The sequence below is a fragment of the Stylophora pistillata genome, chromosome 1 (assembly GCF_964205215.1).
Source record: "Stylophora pistillata chromosome 1, jaStyPist1.2, whole genome shotgun sequence".
In the NCBI taxonomy this organism is placed as follows: Eukaryota; Metazoa; Cnidaria; class Anthozoa; order Scleractinia; family Pocilloporidae; genus Stylophora; species Stylophora pistillata.
This window is the reverse complement of record NC_142519.1, coordinates 33,899,880-33,914,347: the sequence shown is the minus strand read 5'-3', so window position 1 is coordinate 33,914,347 and position 14,468 is coordinate 33,899,880.

Below are 14,468 nucleotides of genomic sequence, written 5' to 3'. Positions count from 1 at the left end.
CTAGTTCAATCCAATGGCCAATAGTGTCACACGTTTCATGGCTTAAGAATGAATGAGACAAAAGTTACCCTCTTTTTACCTTCGCCATCTTGGATTTTTTCCAAAGGAATAGCATGGTACTTCTCGTCAAAATATTCAGTGTCTCAAACGTTTTGTTTTTGTTTGATTATGATTAAAAAGCGTTACTATTGTCTGAAAAGTACTTTTTTTGGGGTAGAAATTTTTTTCAACACGTAAACCCTTACTTAGGAATTTCAGTCTTTCAAACTTCAGATGGTGACACTTCCAAAGACTTAAACTCTGTCATTCCGTAATACAATATACTCATATTTATCACACAAGTATTTCAGTGCAATGCCCTACAGTGTTACCAGGTTCATGGCCTAAGCAGGAATGGTTCAAAAGTGAGATGGGGGTGGGCTTAACGTACAACCTTGGTTCATATCCCCTTGGAGATGATGCATATTGTCTGCCAATTATTCAAACCCTATAACGCTGTTAATTCTAAATGAAATAACGTAATACTTAAGAGCAAACTAGTTCAATTCAATGTCTAATGGTATATAAATGTCAAGGCCTAAGCAGGATATGTTTAAAAGTGAGATGGGGTTAGGGTTAACCTTCCCCCTTGGTTCATATCCCCTTGGCGATGGTTCATATCCCATCGCAATTTTCCAACGCCTCTAACTATGTTGCTTCCGAATAAAATATTTTATCATTTCATACCAAACTAGTCGATTCCAAAGACCACTAGTGTGAGAAGTGTAGTGGCTCAGCATGAATAAATCAAAAGTTAGATGGTGTTAAGGGACCCTCCTTTCATTTCCGCCATTTTGAACTTTTTTCCAAAGGGGTAGCATGGTACTTTTGGTCAAAAGTTCCATGGTCTAAAACGCTTTCTTATTGTTTGATTATCATTAAAAAGAGTTACTATTGTCTGAAAACTACTTTTTTCGGTATAGAACTTATTTTCAACACGTAAACCCCTACTTAAGAATTTCAGTCTTTGAAAATTCCGGTGGTCACTGACTGGAACTCTGTCATTCTGTAATGCAATATACTGATATTTATCACAAAAGTAGTTCAATGCAATGCCCAAAAGTGTCACCAGGTGACAACGTAATTCAGTCTAATGACCACTAGAGTTTGATGGCTTAAGCATGAATGGGTCAAAAGTTAAATGGGGTTAGTGTTAAGGGACCCTCTTTTTTCACTTCCGCCATCTTGGATTCTTAGACCAGTCAGTGACCAGTAATTCTGTCAATCAGTCAACCAGTCAGTCAACAACTTTGTCAGGCGCTCTGGTACCATTAGCTCAGTCAAGCAGTCGGTCAGCCAGAAAAGCATCGACTTAATTACCAAGTTGCAAGTCGGTGACCAGTCCGTCTATTTTTACCCAAAACTCTCTTTTAAGCTCTAGGTCAGCAAGACTTGACGCATTCTAGTCTGTACCCAGATTTCGTAGCAAAAATTACGTATCTACCAAATTTCTGTTTTTTCTTACATATTTCAACACATTCTATTAAAAAAAGTTGGTTTTGGCTTGTTTCTAGATAAGTTTTGCAAAAGCGTGCTTTCAGCACGAGTTGAGCAAGACTTGATCCAATTCTCTCTCTGGCCAAATTTCGCAAGAAACTTCGGGTCTTGGGCAAGTTTCAGTGTTTTTTGTAGATTCTCATCTATTAACTAAGGTTGCTTCTGGCCTGTTTGATATAGTTTTTGCAAAACCGTCGCCTCAGCACGAGCTGAGCAAGACCTGGATTTCAGTCTTGGGCCAAACTTTGTAGAAAACGTTGAGTATCGAAATTATTTTAGTGTTTTCTTACAAATTTCAACACATTCTGTTAAAAAAATTGGTTTTTGCTTGTCTCAAGATACTTTTTTAAAAACCATGTTTTCAGCACGACTTGACCCAATTTTCTCTCTGGTAAAATTTCGCAGGAAACCTCGGGTATTAAGCAAACTTGATTGTTTTTTTAAAGATTTCAACACAATTCATTAGAAACAATTGCTTTTGGCCTGTTTGCAGATAGTTTTTGCAAAACCACGTTTTCAGCACGACTTGAGCAACACTTGACGCAAGTCAATATCTGGCCAAATTTGGAAGGAAACATCGGATATTAAGCAAATTTTAGTGTTTTCTTACAGATTTTGGAACATTCTAGTCAAATAAATTGCTTTTGGCTTGTTTGCAGATAGTTTGTTAAAAACCGTGTTTTCAGCGGGACTTGAGCAAGACGACACATTTCAGTGTTTGGCCAGATTTTGTAGGAAACATAATATATCAAGAAAATTGAAGTATTTTCTTACAGGTTTTGACACATTCTATTAAAAAGAACTGATTTTGGCTTTTTCCGAAACCATGTTCTTAGCATGAGCTGAGAGAGACTTGACGTAACCTCCCTTTCTGACCGAATTTCCCATGAAACATTGCTCATGAAACATTTTAGTGTTTTCTTACAGATTTCAACACAATCTATTACAAAACATTAGGTTTGGCTTTTTTCCAGACACTTTCTGGAAAACCGTCTTTTCAGAGCGAAATGAGCAACACCTGACGGGTTACAGTCTCTGGCCAAAATTTCGAAGGAAACAGCAGGTATCAAGTAAATTTTAGAGTTTTCTTTTATTGACTGGTGACTGATTGGCTGACTGGCTCTTGGGCTTACTGGCTGATTAAATGGTCGCTTAACTAAGGAGTACTTGACTGGCTCTCTGACTGGTTATTTGAATTGCTGAGTGACTGGGGACTTCGTAGCTCATTGCCTGCTGACTGACTGGCTGTCTGCCTGGTTGAAGTTCTAGCTGACTGATTGGCTGACTGACCCAGTGGTACTTGACTGGGTATCTCCTTGGCTGTCTTTCCGGCTGACTGAGAGGTTGACTGACTCAGTGGTACTAGACTGGCTATCTAATTTTGTTAGCAGACTTCCTGACTGACTTGTGACTGACTGGATGACTGCCTGTTTCACTGATTGGATGATTGGATAGTTGTACCAGTGGTACTTGTTATCTGATTGTTTAAATGACTTGCTAACCGAGTGGTGAGTTATTCGGTAATTGGCCGGTGACTGACTGGCTTGTTGTGTGACTGGCTCATTGAAAGTTTGACTGAACCAGTAGTAACTATCTGATTAGTTAAGTGACCTGCCGAATGACTTTTGTCTGAGTCGCTAACTCACTGCAGACTGACAGGCTGACCTCATGGTTGACTGACTGGATGATTGAACGATTGAGTGACTCAGTAATGCTTGACTGGCTCTCAGACTGTAGCTCTCTTGGTGACCTATTGGAGCTTGAGTTCCTAACTGGTGTCTTGGAGGATTCCTGGCTCTTTAAATGATTGGCTCAGTAAATACCTGACTGAAGAAGTAGTACTTTACTGGTTATCTGACTGGTGAACTGCCTTGCTCACCTACTGGTGAATAAGTGACTTGACTGGTTGACTGACTGACCGACTAAATAAATGACTGACTCACTGGTACTTGAGTGACTATGTAGTTGGCTGGTTTCCTGACTCCCTGGTTCCTGTTCACTGACTTTGTTACCGACTGGTGACTCAGTGGCTAGCTTACTGGTGATGGAGTTAGTAAGTCAGTCAACCACTCAACTAGACCGTAAAGTATCAGTGAATCAGGCAGCCATCAATTTAAGGGATCAATTATGTAGTCACTCGGTCGTTTAACCAGTAGTTAATCAGTCAGTGAGACAGTCATTTGGAAGTCGGCCAACAAGTGAATTAACCAGTCAGGTAACAGTAACTCAGTCAACATGTGATTCTGTCAGCCAGTGACTGAAGCAGTCATCTATCAGTCGGTGAGGACAGCAGTCAGCCAGTCACTCAGTGAATCAGTCAGTCCGGCTGTCAATTACAAGGTCAGTCAGCCATTTCATTAGCCAAATAAGTACCAGTCAATCATACACTCATCCACTAATCATTCTGTTAGTAAGGTAGCCAGTCAATCAGCATTAAGTTACCTAGTGAGTCACTAGTTGGTCAACAAGTCAGTTAGCTGGCAAATCAGCCTAACAGTCAGTCATTCAGTCAGACACTTAGTGACTGCAATGAAAGTCAGTCAGCTACTCAGTCAACTACCAGTCATTCGCCAGAAAGTTAAACATTCATTCACCTCTCGGTCAGCAAGGCAGTCACTATATCAGTGAGCTAATCAGTCGTAAATCACTCACACAGACATTTCGCAAGTAATTTACCAGTCAGTCAGCAAGTCAGTCAACCAGTCAGATAGTCTGTCAAATACCATTGAGTCACTCAACCACTGAGTCAGCCAGTCAGTCAACATGCCAATCAGTCACCAATCAACTACCGACTCATCCAGAAGTAAGTGAGTAAGTCGGTCAACCGGTCAAGTGCCGCTAAATCAGTAGAGCATTCGGTTCATTCCGTCAGTCACCCAGCCAGTCAATAAGACACTCAGTCACCAGTTCTTAAGCAACTCAGTTAACTAGTCAGATAGCCAGTCAAATACCAGTAACTAAGGCAACCATCGAGTCAGCTAGTGAGTCAACCAGTGAGATACCCAGTCAAGTACCAATGAGCCACTCAACCACTCAGTCAGCCAATCAGTCAACCAGCCAGTTACTTACCACCGACTAGCCACTCAGTCACCAGTTAGTCAGCAAGTCATTTAACCATTCCGATAGGCAGTAAAGTTCAGTTACTTGAACTAGCGAGTGAACCACTCAGTCACCGATAACTCAACAAGTCAGTTAACTAGTCAAAAAGCAAGTCACGTGACACTGAGTCAGTCAACCAGTCATTTATCCAGTCAGTCAACCTGCCAGTCACTCCCCTATCAATAAGCTACTAAGTCAGCTGTCGGGCAGCAAGTTATTTGACCACTCAGAGAGCCTGTCAAGTTCCAGTCTGTAAGTCAACGAATAAGTTAGCAGTTTAGTCAACCAATCAAATAGCCACTCAACTACCGGTGAGCCAGTCATCCATCTAGACACTCACTAAGTAAACCGTTTAGTGAGTCACCAGGATATAAGCCATTCATTCACCAGTAGGTGAGAAAGGCAGTATACCACTCAGATAACCACTCAAGTACTACTTATTTTGTCAAGCCTTTAATTTTACGGTCAGCAAGTAAGCTACAGAGTCTGAGAGCCAGTCAAGTATTACTTAATCATTCAGTCATTCACTCAGTCAACAAGGAGGTCGGCCAGTCAGTTTGCAGTGAGATTGCGACTCAGACAAGAGTCGGTCAGCAGATCACAACTAATCAGATACCCAGTTACTACTAATTCAGTCAAACTTTAAATCAGCCAGTCAGACATTAAGCCGGTCAGTCACCGGTCAATTAGCAAATAACTCACCAGTCGGTTAGCAAGCCTTTTAAACAATCAGATACCAACTCAAGTACCACTGAGTTAGTCAAGCATTCATCCATCCAAGCATTCAAACAGCCAGTCATCCAGTTAGTCGCCAGTCAGCCACTCAGTCACCACTCGGTGAGCAAGTCAGTACACTTCTCATACAGCCCATCAAGTTCCTTTGACTCGGTCAAAGAATCTGTCATCGAGCCACTTAACTAGGCAGTCAGCCTCTCAGTTAGCAGTTAATTAGCCACTCAGTCTCCAGTCGGTCAGTCAGCCAGTTAACCAGTCACCCTCTCAAGCAGCCAGTGAGTGAACCATGTAGGCAGCCATTCAGCAGGCAGTGAGAAACTCAGTCACCAGCCATTGAGCCATTCACTTAACCAGTACCATTGAGTTAGTCAACCATTCAGTCAGCTACTCAGCCATCCAGCGAATCAGCCAGTTAGTTACCAGTCAGTAACCTAGTCAGTCACCAGTCAATTACCATTCATTCACAAGTCAGTCAGCAAGTCCATTAACAAGTTAGATAGCCAGTCAAGTACCACTGGGTCAGTCAAGCTTTCAGTCAGCCGGCCAGACAACCAGGGTTATAGCCAGTCAAGTAGCACTGGGTCAGTCAGCCACTCAGGCAGCAAGAGAGTCAACCAGACTGTCAATCATTCAGTCAACATGCAATGAGCTACGAAGTTACTAGTCACTCAGAAATGCAGATAAGCGGTCAGATAGCTAGTCAAGTAAACCTGAGTTAGGCGACAATTTATTCGGCTAGTATTGAATTTGACTGCCTATCTGAAGGATTAAATGACTTGCTGACTGACTCGTGACGGAATTTGACTGCCTATCTGAATTTGACTGCCTATCGGAATTTGACTGCCTATTGAATTTGACTGCCTATCTGAAGGATTAAATGACTTGCTGACTGACTCGTGACGGAGTGGCTAATCTGTGGTGACTGACTGGCTGTTTGAGTCGATGGTGACTGTTTGACTCATAGGCTGACTTAGTGGTTGAGTAGCTCATTGGTACTTGACTGGTTTTCTGACAGGCTGACTGGCTGTTTGACTCGATGGTTCCTGGTATTTGACTGGCTATCTGACTAGTTAACTGACTTGCTTAACAACTGGTGACTGAGTGTCTTATTGACTAGTTCGATGACTAAGTAAATGAACTGAATTGATGACTGATTAAATAGCACTTGACTGTCTATCTGATTGCTCTTTTCACTGACTGGCCTACTCAATGGTATCTGACAGGTTAACTGACTCGCTGAGCGATTGGTATGTGACTGACGAAATGACTTTGTGTGAGTGATTTACAACTGACTAGCTGACTGAGTGACTGCCTTGCTGACCAAGAGGTGAATAAAGGTATAACTGACTGGTGACTGACTGGTAGTTGACGGCGTAGCTGACTGAATTTTGTTGCAGTCACCGAGTGGCTGACTGAATGAATGACTGACAGGTTGATTGGCCTGCTAACTGATTTGTCGACCGACTAGGGACTGACTACGTAGTTTAATGCTAACTTACTAACAGGCTGGCTAACTTACTGATTAGTGGCCGAGTGATTCATTGACTTGTACCTAACTGGCTAATGGAATGGCTAACTGAGTCAACTGGAAGAGAGTCAACCATGTAGGCAGCCCTTCAGCAGGCAATAAGCAAATTAGTCACCCGGCAGTCAGCAATTCTCTTAGCAAGTTAGAGAGCCAGGCAACTACCACCGACTTAGTCAACCATTCACTCAGCTAGTCAGCCAGTCAGTCTTCATTCAATAAGCAAGCCGATCACCACTCAATTTGCTTCAGTCACAAGTCAGTCAGCAAGTCCGTTGATAAGTTATATAGACAGTTAAGAACTTCTGGATCAGTCAAGCTTTCATTCAAACAGTCAGAAAACCACGGAGAGAGCCAGTCAAGTACCATTGAGTTAGTCAGCCATTTAGTAAGCATCAGTCACATACCAGTCGGTCAGCAACTAAGTTAACCAGTCATATACCATGTCAAATCCCATTAATTTACACAACCATTGAGTTAGCCAATCAGTCAACAGGCCAATCAGCCACCAGTCAATTAGCCAGTCAGTAAGCAGCAGGTCAGTAAGTCAGTTAAACAGTCATATAGACAGTCATGTGCTACTTAATCAGTCATCAATTCCGTTTATTCAGTCAATATACTCAGTCAATAAGACACAGTCACCGGTCGTTAAGCAAGTCAGTTAACTGGTCAGAGAGCCAGTAAAATACCAGTAAGTCAGTCAACCATCGAGTCAGCTAGTCAGTCAACCTGTCAGATTACCAGTCAACTACCACTGAGCCAGTCATTCACTAATTCAGATCATCAGTCAAGCAGCAAGTCAGTCACCACCGATTAGCCACTCAGTTACGAGTCAGTCAGAAAGTCATTTAATCCTTCAAATAGGCAGTCAAGTTCAATACTAGCTGAATGAATGGTCGCCTAACTCAGGTTTACTTGATGGATATTTGCCTGTTTATCTGCATTTCTGAGTGACTAGTAACTTCGTAGCTCATTGCCTGTTGACTGATTGGCTGGGAGTCGGGTTGACTGTCTTGCTGGCTAAGTGGCTCACTGACCCAGTAATACTTGACTGGCTATAACCTTGGTTGTCTGACTGGCTGACTGACTGGTAACTGAATGGTAATTGACTGGTGACTGACTGGATTACTGACTGGTGACTAACTGGCTGATTGCCTGGATGGCTGAGTAGCTGACTGAATGGTTGACTAACTCAATGGTACTGGTTAAGTAAATGGCTCAATGCCTGGTGACTGGGTGACTCATTGCCTGCTGACTTGCTGCCTACATGGTTCATTTACTGGCTGCTTGAAAGGGTGACTGGTTAACTGACTGGCTGACCGACTGGAGACAGATTGGGTAATTAACTGCAGACTGACAGGCTGACTGCCTTGTTAAGTGAATCAATGACTGAATGTTTGACTGAGTCAAAGCAACTTGACGGGCTGTATGAGAAGTGTACTTACTTGCTCACCCAATGGTGACTGAGTGGCTGACTGGCTGACTGGCGTCTGACTGGATGACTGGCTGTTCGAATGCTTGGAAGACTGAATGGTTGACTAACCCAGCGGTACTTTAGTTGGTATCTGATTGTTTAAATGACTTGCTAACCGACTGGTGAGTGATTCGCTAATTGACCGGAGACTGAGCGCCTTATTGTCTGACTGGCTGATTTAAAGTTTGACTGAATTATTAGTAACTGGCTTCCTGATTAGTTGTGATCTGCTTGCCGACTCTTGTCTGAGTCGCAAATTTACTGCAAACGGACTGGCTGACCTCCTGGTGGACTGACTGAATGTCTGGACGGTTAAGTAATACTTGACTGACTCTCAGACTCTGTAGCTTACTCGCTGACTGACCGCAGTTGAGTACCTAACTGGTGAATGAGGGGCATAGTGGCTCGTTAAGTGCCTGGCTGACCAAACGGTTGACTAAATAAGTAGTACTTGAGTGGTTATCTGAGTGGTAAACTGCGTTCCTCACCTGCTGGTGAATCAGTCGCTTATTGACTGGTGACTCACTGACTGGTTTACTTATTGAGTGACTAAATGGATGACTGGCTCAGTGGTAGTTGCGTGGCTATTTGATTGTTTAACTAAACTGCTTACCTATTCGTTACCTTAGAGACTGGAACTTGACAGGCTATCTGACTGGTCAACTGACTTCCTGCCCGACAGCTGAATTAGTAGCTTATAGATAGGGGAGTGACTGGCAGGTTGACTGACTGGTTAAATGACTGGTTGACTGTCTCAGTGGCACCTGACTTGCTTTTGACTGGTTAACTGACTTGTTGACTTACTGGTGACTGAGTGGCTCACCAGCGGGTTGAAGGAACTGAACTTGACTGCCTATCTGAATGGTTAAATGACTTGCTGACTAACTGGTGACTGAGTGGCTAATTAGGGTTTACTTCACTAGCTATCTGACCGCTTATCTGCATTTCTGAGTGACTAGTTACTTCGTAGCTCATTGCCTGTTGACTGAATGGCTGACAGTCTGGTTGACTGTCTCCCTGACTGAGTGGCTGACTGACCCAGTGCTACTTGACTGGCTATAGCCCTGGTTGTCTGGCCGGCTTACTGAGAGCTTGACTGACCCAGTGGTACTTGACTGGCTATCCAACTTGTTAACGGACTTGCCGACTGACTTGAGAATGAATGCTAATTGACTGGTGACTGACTAGATTACTGACAGGTAACTAACTGGCTGATTCGCTGGATGGCTGAGTAGCTGACTGAATGGTCGACTAACTCAATGGTACTGGTTAAGTGAATGGCTCAATGCCTGGTGACTGAGTTGCTCATTGCCTGCTGAATGGCTGCCTACATGGTTCACTCACTGGCTGCTTTAGAGGGTGAATGGTTAACTGGCTGACTGACGGACTAAAGACTCAGTAGCTAATTAACAGCTGACTGAGAGGGTGACTACCTAGTTAAGTGCCTCGATGACTGAATGTTTGACTGGGTCAAAGGAACTTGACAGGCTGTATGAGAAGTGTACTGACTTGCTCACCGAGTGGTGACTGAGTGGCTGACTGGCGACTAACTGGATGACTGGCTGTTTGAACGCTTGGATGGATGAATGGTCGACTAACTCAGTGGTACTTGAGTTGGTATCTGATTGTTTAAAAGACTGATTAGTTGTGATCTGCTGACCGACTCTTGTCTGAGTCTGACCGCAAACTGACTGGCTGACCTCCTGGTTGACTGAGTGAATGACTGAATGATTAAGTAATACTTGACTCAGTCGCTTACTTGCTCACCGTAAAACTAAAGGGTTGACATAATAAGTAGTACTTGAGTGGTTATCTGAGTGGTATACTGCCTTTCTCACCTACTGGTGAATGAGTAGCATATTGACTGGTGACTCACTCAACGGTTTACTGAGTGAGTGTCTAAATGGATGACTGGCTCACTGGTAGTTCAGTGGCTATTTGATTGGTTGACTAAACTGCTAACTTATTCGTTGACTTACAGACTGGAACTTGACAGGCTATCTGACTGGTCAACTAACTTGCTGCCCGACAGCTGACTTACTAGCTTATAGATAGGGGAGTGACTGGCAGGTTGACTGACTGGATAAATGACTGGTTGACTGACTCAGTGGCACGTGACTTGCTTTTTGACTGGTTAACTGACCTGTTGAGTTATTGGTGACTGAGTGGTTCACTCGCTGGTTCAAGGAACTGAACTTGACTGCCTATCTGAATGCTTAAATGACTTGCTGACTAACTGGTGAGTGAGTGGCTAATCGGTGGTAAGTAACTGGCTGGCTGAGTGGCTAATCGGAGGTAAGTAACTGGCTGGCTAACTGATTGGCTGACTGAGTGGTTGACTTGCTCATTGGTACTTGACTGGGTATCTAACTTTTGAACCATTAGTGTGTCAAAGCTTGCTCAACGTCTGCTAAAAAGACAATTTTCTAAAATGTATCTGGAAAAATGCCAGTCACTGAGTTAGTCAGTGAGTAGTCAATTGGCCACTTAGTCACACGTCAGTGGAGTCGGTCGACTTGCTTGCCAGTAAGTCAAACGGTTACTCTTCATTCAGTACCCTTAAAGCCACTCAATCAGCTGTTCAGTCACCCAGTCAGTCAACCAGAGAGTCTGCGAGTCAAGTACTAGTGAATCAGTCAACCATTCAAAAAGCCACCTAGTCACAACTTAGTCAAGGAGTCAGTGGACCAGTCATCCAGTCGGTTAGCCAGTAATTCTTCATTCAGCAGCGATTAAGTCAGTGGATTAGCCATTTAGTCAAACAGTCAGTCAACCAGTCACAGCCGGTCCGTTACCAGTGAGTCAATCACCAGTAAGCTAGCCACTCAGTCACCAGTCGGTAACAAAGTCAGTGAACAGGAACCAGGGAGTCAGGAAACCAGCCAACTACATAGTCACTCAAGTACCAGTGAGTCAGTCATTTATGTAGTCGGTCAGTCAGTCAACCAGTCAATAAGTCACTGATTCACCAGTAGGTGAGCAAGGCAGTTCACCAGTGAGATAACCAGTAAAGTACTACTTCTTCAGTCAGGTATTTACTGAGCCAATCATTTAAAGAGCCAGGAATCCTCCAAGACACCAGTTAGGCACTCAAGCTCCAATAGGTCACCAAGAGAGCTACAGTCTGAGAGCCAGTCAAGTATTACCGAGTCACTCAACCGTTCAATCATCCAGTCAGTCAACCATGAGATCAGCCTGTCAGTCTGCAGTGAGTTGGCGACTCAGACAAAAGTCATTCCGCAGGTCACTTAACTAATCTGATTGTTACTGCTGGTTCAGTCAAACTTTCAATGAGCCAGTCACACAACAAGCCAGTCAGTCACCGGCCAATTACCGAATAACTCACCACTCGGTTAGCAAGTCATTTAAACAATCAGATAACAAGCACCACTGGTACAACTATCCAATCATCCAATCAGTGAAACAGGCAGTCACCCAGTCGGTGGCCCGTCAGCCACTCAGTCACCAGTCGTTGAGCAAGTCAGTACACTAATCATACACCCTGTCCATTCCTTTTGAGTCATTCAAACATTCGGCACGCGAGTCAGTCAGCCAGGCATTCAGCCTCTCAGTGAGCAGTCAATTAGCCACTCAGTCTCCAGTCGGTCAGCCAGTAAGTTAACCAGTCACACTTTTCAGCAGCCAGTCCGTAACCCTGTAGGCAGCCAACAAGCAGGCAATGAGCAACTCAGTCACCAGGTAGCCAAGAATTCCCTTAACCAATGAGAGAGCCAGTCAAGTACCATTGAGTTAGTCGACCATTCAGTTAGCTACTCAGCCACCCAGCCAATAAGCCAGTTAGTCACCAGTCAATAAACCAGTCAGTCACAAGTCAGTCAGCAAGTCCGCTAACAAAATTAGATAGGCAGTCTAGTACCACTGAGTCAGTCAACCTCTAAGTCAGCCGGTAAGACAGCCAAGGAGATACCCAGTCAAGTACCACTGGGTCAGTCAGCCAATCAGTCAGCTAGAACGTCAACCAGGCAGACAGCCAGTCAGTCAGCAGGCAATGAGCTACGAAGTCACCAGTCACTCAGCAATTCAAACAACCAGTCAGAGAGCCAGTCAAGTACTCCTTAGTTAAGCGACCATTTAATAAGCCAGTCAGCCCAAGAGCCAGTCAGCCAATCAGTCACCAGTCAATAAGCCACTTCGTCACCCATCGGTGGACAAGTCAGTTATTTTTACCAATCAAGTACCACTGCGTCAGTCAAGAAAACTCTAAAATTTACTTGATACCTGCTGTTCCCTACCAAATTTTGGCCAGAGACTGTAACCCGTCAGGTGTTGCTCATTTCGCTCTGAAAAGACGCTTTTCCAGAAAGTATCTCGAAACAAGCCAAACCTAATGTTTTGTAATAGATTGTGTTGAAATCTGTAAGAAAACACTAAAACTTACATGATGAGCAATGGTTCATGGGAAATTCGGTCAGAAAGAGAAGTTAGGTCAAGTCTCACTCAACTCATGCTAAGAACATGGTTTCGGAAAAAGCCAAAACCAGTTCTTTTTAATAGAATGTGTCAAAACCTGTAAGAAAATACTTCAATTTTATGTTTCCTACAAAATTTTATGTTTCCTACAAAATCTGGCCAAACACTGAAATGTGTCGTCTTGCTCAAGTCCCGCTGAAAACACGGTTTTTAACAAACTATCTGCAAACAAGCCAAAAGCAATTTATTTGACTAGAATGTTCCAAAATCTGTAAGAAAACATTAAAATTTGCTTAATATCCGATGTTTCCTTCCAAATTTGGCCAGATATTGACTTGCGTCAAGTCTTCCTCAACTCGTGCTGAAAACATGGTTTTGCAAAAACTATCTGCAAACAGGCCAAAAGCAATTGTTTCTAAAGAATTGTGTTGAAATCTTTAAAAAAACAATAAAGTTTGCTTAATACCCGAGGTTTCCTGCGAAATTTTACCAGAGAGAGAATTGGGTCAAGTCGTGCTGAAAACATGGTTTTTAAAAAAGTATCTTGAGACAAGCAAAAACCAATTTTTTTTAACAGAATGTGTTGAACTCTGTAAGAAAACACTAAAATAAGCTCGATACTCAACGTTTTCTACAAAGCTTGGCCCAAGACTGAAATCCAGGTCTTGCTCAGCTCGTGCTGAGACGACGGTTTTGCAAAAACTATATCAAACAGGCCAGAAGCAACCTTAGTTAATAGATGAAAATCTATAAAAAACACTAAAACTTGCCTAAGACCCGAAGTTTCTTGCGAAATTTGGCCAGAGAGAGAATTGGGTCAGGTCTTGCTCAACTCGTGCTGAAAGCACGCTTTTGCAAAAATTATCTAGAAACAAGCCAAAACCAACTTTTTTTAATAGAATGTGTTGAAATATGTAAGAAAAAACAGAAATTTTGTAGATACGTAATGTTTGCTAGGAAATCTGGGTACAGACTAGAATGCGTCAAGTCTTGCTGACCTAGAGCTTAAAAGAGAGTTTTGGGTAAAAATAGACGGACTGGTCACCGACTTGCAACTTGGTAATTAAGTCGATGCTTTTCTGGCTGACCGACTGCTTGACTGAGTTAATGGTACCAGAGCGCCTGACAAAGTTGTTGACTGACTGGTTGACTGATTGACAGAATTACTTGTCACTGACTGGTCTAAGAATCCAAGATGGCGGAAGTGAAAAAAGAGGGTCCCTTAACACTAACCCCATTTAACTTTTGACCCATTCATGCTTAAGCCAACAAACTCTAGTGGTCATTAGATTGAATTACGTTGTCACCTGGTGACACTTTTGGGCATTGCATTGAACTACTTTTGTGATAAATATGAGTATATTGCATTACAGAATGACAGAGTTCCAGTCAGTGACCACCGGAATTTTCAGACTCAAATTCTTAAGTAAGGGTTTACGTGTTGAAAATAAGTTCTATACCGACAAAAGTAGTTTTAAGACAATAGTAACTCTTTTTAATGATAATCAAACAATAAGAAAGCGTTTTAGACCATGGAACTTTTGACCAGAAGTACCATGCTACCCCTTTGGAAAAAAATCCAAAATGGCGGAGATGAAAGGAGGGTCCCTTAACCATAACACCATCTAACTTTTCATTTATTCATGCTGAGCCATTACACTTCTCACA